Consider the following 7,888-nt stretch of genomic DNA (forward strand, 5'->3'; position numbering starts at 1 on the left):
GGAAGTGAGGACAACACTTTGAGTCCCAGACAGGCAAACAGGAGCAATAATGCAGCTGGGCACCAAGTCCAGGGAAACAGAAGGGGAAGGAAGGTATATGCGGAAAAGCCAGAACTGGGAGGAGAGATACATGCATAGGCTTTCTGTCATTTATGTAGCACAGACAGTTGGAAAAACCAAGTTTACAAATCACCTGCCTTCCATTATAGAATCAGATTCTCCCTTTTATTGCCATCTCTTTTCTCAGACTCAATGACAGCCTGCTATTAGATTTTTAATCTGACAAAACTGATGTTGAAGGAGGGGAATGTATTGTTTGAGGCCTCAAGTTTATGTCAGTTCTGCTGGTTCTCAAGGATCCACATTCTGTGTTGGCCCTTCATGCGTGTGGTTCTCTGGGAAAACTTAGATCAGGCCTAGGGACGTGGGGAGAAGAGGGGAGTACTGGGGACCCTTTCCACTCTGCCTTTCTTCACTTCTCACTAAGGACTAAGTGTTTTACTCTTGAAGGGAGAGACCTAGGAATAAACAGTCCTGGGAGAGCTGCCTGGTATACAACTCTACCTTAACAGCTAGTTCAGACAGAAGAGGAGAGCAGGATCGGATTAGGGTGTATATAAAGGAGAGAGGACAGGACTCCCAGGGGAGGTAACAGTTTTAAGAGTATCTGTTCCCTCTCTCTGGGCTGCATTCTTTACCCCCTTCTTTGCTCGTCACACTCTTACTTCAAGACCCCCCAAAATGTCCATTTTTCTTATCATCCTCATATTTGTCCAGGAAGCACATTTCACCCTCCTCTCTTTTCTCAATCCCATTTTGACATTTATCACACTGTACTAGAGTTTCCATAGAATTTCTGCTCTTAGCTGAGAAGCTAAGAGCACAGATACTGGAGTTAAAACCAGCTGCAAGACCAACAAGGGGTTAACCTCCAAACTATACAAACAGCTCATGCAGCTCAATATCAACAAAACAAATAACCCAATCAAAAAGGAGGCGGATGATCTACATAGACAGTTCTCTAAAGAAGACACACAGATGGCCAAGAGGCACAAGAAAAGAGGCTCAGCATCACTAATTATTAGAGAAATGAAAATCAGAACCACAATGAGGTATCACATCACACTAGTTATAATGGCTGTCATCAAAAAGTTCACAAACAGTAAATGCTGGAGAGGGTGTGGAGAAAAGAGAACCCTCCTACACAGTTAGCAGGAATATAAATCTCTACAGCCACTATGGAGAACACTATGGAGATTCCTTTAAAAACTAAAAATAGAGCTACCAAAAGATCCAGCAATCCCACTCCTGGCCATATTTCTGGAGAAAACCATAATTAGGATACATGTACCCCAACTGTTCATTGCATCACTATTTATAATAGCCAGGACATGGAAGCAACCTAGATATCCATAAACAGACGAATGGATAAAGAAGATGTGGTGTATACATACACACACACATACAATGGAACATTACTCAGTCATAAAAAATGAGATAACTCCATTTGCAGTGACACGGATTGACCTAGAGATTGTCATACTAAGTGAAGTCAGACATAGACAAATATCATATATCACTTATATGTGGAATCTAAAAAAAAAAAAATGAACAAATGAACTTATTTACAAAACAGAAATTGAGTCACAGATATAGAAAACAAACTGACTGTTACCAAGGGGGAAGGGTGGGATGTGGGAAGGGATAAACTGGGACATTGGGACTGACATATACACACCACTATATATAAAATAAGCAACTAATAACCACTGCATAGCACAAAGATCTCTATTCAGTACTCTGTAATGACCATATGGGAATAGAATCGCAAAAAGAGTGGATATATGTGTACATATAACTGATTCACTTTGATGTACAGCAGAAACTAACAGCATTGTAAATCAATTATACTCCAATAAAAATAACTTAAAAATAATTATACTCTGAAAAAATAAAACTCCAAAAATGGTACACTGAAAAAACAAAAAGAAAGTGAACGTGAAGTCGCTCAGTCATGTCCGACTCTTTGAGACCCCATGAACTGTAGCCTACAACGCTCCTCTGTCCATGGGATTTTCCAGGCAAGAGTACTGGAGTGGGGTGCCATTTCCTTCTCCCCCAAAAAACAAAAACACCTGCCAACTCCTAGTTCTGCCATGTACCAGCTTTATGACTAAGACACTGAAGATACTGAACCTCCAAGATCTTTTACTTTCTTCATTTATGAAATAGGATTGTGGTACATGCCTCATAAGGTTATTATGAGGGTTAAACATTCTATCCTTAGACGGGCGTGGCACGTATAGTAGCATCATGTACACAAGAATGAGCCATCACTAACATTATTCCCCTCTGAGCTACTAACTCCCCAAGAAGTCAAGCTTGGGTTTGATTTCACCCTTGGCATCCAAACATGACACTATTGACCAAAATAAATCTTTGCACTTGGTCAGCTGGCCAATGACCATGACTACTTGGCTCACAACTCCACCCTCACCTCTGTCCCAGCGCTTAATTTCTGCTGGTCCCAGGAAGCCTCCCTCTGAGCACCAGGCGCCGCCCCCCCCCGCCCCTCCTCACCCCACTCCCCTCACCTCCCCACCCCCCCACACCCCCACCCTCCCAACCCCTGCCCAGCCTGTCTATTTCCTTCTCCCCTAGGTCTCCAAGTTCTACAGACACATGGCCTTTGAGTTACTCTTACTAGAATACCAATTTCAGCAAGACATCTCCCAGACCCGAAGCCCTGATCAAAGCTCCTGGTCCTGCCCATGGCGGTCTGGCAGTGCAGGAACCACCTTTTCTGGCTGGCTGACTGATCCTTTCTGTATCATTTATTTTGGAACTAATCCTACAGCTAAATAAATTATGCACTAAAATAACCCTAGACGGCAGAGACAACAGTTTTTTTTTTTTTTTAATTACACTTGTAACACATGAATAAATCCTCATTGCAAAAAAAAGGAGGGGGAGGCAAGTGGAGGGAGAATAGAAAAAGATCAGAAAGACAAAAGACAAAAGAAACTACAGAAATACAGAAAATACAAAGCAAAGCTGCCCCATACCCATACACACTCTTCCATCATGATCATCAGTTCACCGTCTCCTTCCAGACTTTTCTATGCCCTTTTGTATACATAAAGTACTCTTGTTTCGCTTGGTTCCTTTTACATGAATGGGGTCATTTGGGAGTTTCTTGGTTGCAGTTTGCTTTTTTCACATAGAAATTTGTCTTAGAGATCTTTTCCAAATTTCAGAGATTCTGTAGGATGGCTTTACATAGTTTGTTTTCCTGTTGATGGATATTGAAGTTGTTCCAAACTAAGTGCTGATTTCACTGCAGCACATCTTTGATCACATGTTAAAAACACAAATTAAAATCAAAATAAAAACATGACTTCTAGATATCTTTTAGTATTTCATTAAAAAAAATTTTTACAGCTGTGTATAATACATATAATAATCATAAAAATCTTATTCCTAGGTTTGTTTCTATATATCTGAGTAGCATCACAGTCCAGGCAATTGAAGAGAAACAAGGTAGAGGTTCCGTATGTTGCATTTCTTTTGACACACAAGCTTTTGGACCTTGGACAACTGTATTAGTTATATACTGCTGCCGTATAATGAACCGCCCCAAACCTAGTGACTTAAAACTGGCATTGTTTTAAAACTGTCTCACAGTTTGCATGCATTAGCTCAGCTGGATCCTCTGGTTCAGGGTCTCACAAAGGCAATCAAATTGTCAGCCAGGCCTGGAATCTTTGCTGGCTGTTCGTCAGAGACAGCAGTTCCTAGTGGTGTGAGGCTTTTCATAGTCATAGGGCTACTTGTAACATGGCAGCTGGCTTCACACACATAGAGGGCTCGGAGGGAGGAAGACAGAGAGAGCAAAACAGAAGTTGCAGTCTTTTGTAACCTAATCTCAGAAGAGGCATTCTATCACTTTGGCCATATCTATTCATTTAAAGGCACGAGGGGATAAATTAGGAGTTTGGGATTAACAGATATACACTACTATATATAAAACAGATAACCAACAAGGTCCTACTGTATAGCACAAGGAACTATATTCAATACCTTGTAATAATCGACGATGGAAAAGAATCTGACAGGAACGTATCACTTTGTTGTACACCTGAAACTAACCCAACATTGGAAATCAACTATATGTCAATTAAAAATAAATAAATAAATAAGGTGAGTTAGCACATTTGGCTCTCCTGATTACACTGAGGGCATATACCAGGAAGAGGGATCACCAGAGCCATCTTAAAGGCTACTGCTGCTGCTGCTGCTAAGTCGCTTCAATCGTGTCCGATTCTATGCAACCCCATAGACGACAGCCCACCAGGCTCCCCCGTCCCTGGGATTCTCCAGGCAAGAACACTGGAGTGGATTGCCATTTCCTTCTCCAATGCATGAAAGTGAAAAGTGAAAGTGAAGTCGCTCAGTCGTGTCGGACTAGCAGCGACCCCATGGACTGCAGCCTCCCAGGCTCCTCAGTCCATGAGATTTTCAAGGCAAGAGTACTGGAGTGGCTTGCCATTGCCTTCTCCGTAAAGGCTACTAATGACAAGTAACTTGGCTTCTCTGTACTTTAGTTTTGTCGTCTGTAAACAGCTACCTTATAGGAGACGTTACGAGAATTAAGAGAATTAAAATACATCACGTGCAGAGAATAGTACCTGGTACACAATGAACACTAGAGAAATACAAACTAAGTATGGATACAAAAAGTAATGCAAATGCATATACCTACTCCAAACAGTGCACAGTACTAAGTCTGGTGGTGGTTGTTTAGCCACTTCAGTTGTATCTGACTCTTTTGTGACCCTACGGACTGTAGCCCACCAGGCTCCTCTGTCCAAGGGATTTCCAGGCAAGAATACTGGAGTGGGTTGCCATTTCTTTCTCCAGGGGATCTTCCCATCCCAGGGATCAAACCTGCATCTCTTCTGTCTCTTACATTACCACTGCACCACCAGGGAAGCCCAAGTTTGTGGCAGTTGTTCAAGAAATACTTGCCTTAAATGACCCCTAGTTACTCAAAAGAAGGTTGAGCACGTGGAAACTATCCCAGAAACAAAAGTACTTTCTAAAGGTAAAAGTACCTACCATAATTACCAGGGTGAGAGGTCACACAGTCACCTCCAAATTTCCCACTAGCTCTTCTCTTATCAGAAATTTCCACACAGCAAACTCCAGCGCACTCCTGAGTCATCTCTATGTCTAAACAGAAAAGGCCGACCACACTTCACTCTGAAAAGGTACACCATTTGCCCAATTGCAGAAGCTGCCTAATTAGCAAAACCACACAATTTGTAACTTACAGAAAGAAGAGTGAGAGCGTGTCTACTTCACTGGGGCCTTTCTCACCATGCTCAGCAGTTTAAGTGAGATTAGGGGTCACCTGCGAGCTTTTACAAATAAGACCCACCCTGATAAATATATAGGGAAAAAATATATAGGGATAAATACATAGGGAAAAAATATATAGGGATAAATATATAGGGAAAAAAATAGGGAAAGATGGGTTACTCGGTCTACCCCTAATCTGAAAAGGGTAATACAGAGGGGGAGGTGGGTTAAGGAGTGTGTCTTGCTTCACACATGTCCCTTTTGTGTAATTCAGGCCTCGGTGGGTGGGGGAAGGCAGCCAACCAGCAGATGTGGTAAATGGGTCAGGAATCAGGTGATAACAAAAGGCTGGACTCCCCACTGCCCTCCCCAGGCCACAAAGCCCCCAGCAACAGCAGCAACTCCCAAGGGCAAGTAAACACAACTCCACTCAGCACACGTGGCCTCCTGAGAGGGCGCCCCAGCTCACAGCACCCAGTGTGCAAAGGCCACCTCTATCTGATTCGAAAGCCCCAAGGAAGCAGGAAGCAGGAAGCAGGACCAGAAAGGCCAGCCTGGCAGCCTGGAGAAGGCACTGGTATAGGTTAGCCAGCAGGCCTGTCCACGCTCATCCACTCACGCTCGGCAACTGCCTCAGCAATTTTTTTTAATTACCCTGCTCAACTTATTCAGAAGTGCAATGATGTGAAGGAGGGAGGAGGCATCTGCCAGGGTTAAGAGTTGATAGGTCAGTTGTTTTTTCTTTTAAGAAAAATAAACCGGATCCTCTCTGCAGAAAATTGCTTTTCCCATCTGAAACCAAACTGCTTTTAGAACAACCAGGGCCTAGCTGGCTGGAATACTGAAAATTCATATCAACGTGGCAAGGGTGGGGACCTCGCTTCTCTGATGAGAGCTAGTAAGACGGGAGAATGGGAGCCACCTGCACTGAGAGGTGGAGAGAGTGAAAGCACATGTAATAAATTCCATTTGCTTGGGTTTTAAATTAAAAGTGGAAAACATTCTATTTTCTCCAATAAATGTGAAACTGGGTGGTTTTTTTTTCTATTGTCTCTATTGTGTTCTTTAGGCCATAAAAAGGTAAAAATGGAACCAACAATATGATTAAATTTTTCCTCTCATTACCAGCTAAGGAAAGAATTTAGGTGAAGTGTACTCACAAAATTCAGCACTCTATTAGAGGCTGTATAGCTGTCTTCTGTGTTGAGTGTGCTAACTTTAACTCCTTAACCAGACTATAAGTACTTTTTGTGGTATAACTGAAAGGATATAGATTAGTACTTAACAAGAAAGGCCCTACAACTTCCCTGGCGGTCCAGTGGTTAAGACTTCATCTTCACATCCAGTGGATATGGGTTCAATTCTTGGTAGAAGAGCTAAAATCCCACATGCATCAACAAAACCAAAACACAAAACAGAAGCAACACTGTAAAAAATTCAATAAAGACTTAAAAAACTGTCCAAGGTCAAAAAAACAAAAAGCTTGGGGAAAAAGGGACTCTGAAGCTTTCCCAACATGATCAGCTATGTGATCTTGAGCAAATTAAGTCTTTCTGTGGCTCAGTGTCCTTGACTATAAAATGGAAATGATAACATTAGTATCCATCCTGTAGGATTATTGCAGAGGCCTGAAAACCATCCATTCCTGGCACATAGTGGACATTTAATAAACATCAGTTATTATTATTATTTTTTTGTATTCCCAGAGTACTCTTCCAAAAACTCAGACTCAGCCACATTACTGTGCCTTTCAAAAACCTACAGAGGCTACCCCTTGTCACTGATCTAAAGGTCTTATCAGGCCAATTGAGGCTCCCATGTACCACCCCTAGGCCCCCAAGTCCCAATACCTTCTCTCAATGTGCTTTAGCTGCTGCTACAATATCTTTACCACCACCCCTCATACTCTCACCTATTCATCTGAAACTCTCTTTCATGAGTGTTTGGCTATTAGCATAGTGTTCCCTTACTATTAGTAGACTAAACTAGAACCACTGTCAGAGTCCAACAGTGACTGCTGGTACATAATAAATGCTCAGGAAACATTTACTTAAGATTGAGCAACGTTATCTATTAATTTTTTTCAAGATTTAGATCAAATGCAACAAAATCCTTGCATGTAATCTTTCTATATACCGTGTATAAGACTAAACTTTCTTCTGGCTTCTAACAGTCTATTTTTTGGACAAATTTTATTCACTGAGGACTCATTAATATTATTAAACATTCCCTAATACTACTTTTTAAAAATAACTGCTAAACTTTTAACCAGCTATTATGATGGGCCAGGTTCTTGGCATATAACAAACTCATTTAATCCTCACTATCCCACCCATAAGATAGGTACTGTTTTTATTCCACTTTCTCAAATGAGGAAACTGAGGCACAAAGAAATAAAGAACTTGTCCAAAGTCACATTGATGGTAAGCAGAGGCCCATTTTTCACCTAGTCTTTACCACTGCCTCTCCTACAAAGAAAGACCTGAGTCCCAGCTACATAGTTCATTGCCTCAATTCCAGTGTCAGT

Source organism: Ovis aries, chromosome 1, assembly GCF_016772045.2.
Source record: "Ovis aries strain OAR_USU_Benz2616 breed Rambouillet chromosome 1, ARS-UI_Ramb_v3.0, whole genome shotgun sequence".
Taxonomy (NCBI): Eukaryota; Metazoa; Chordata; class Mammalia; order Artiodactyla; family Bovidae; genus Ovis; species Ovis aries.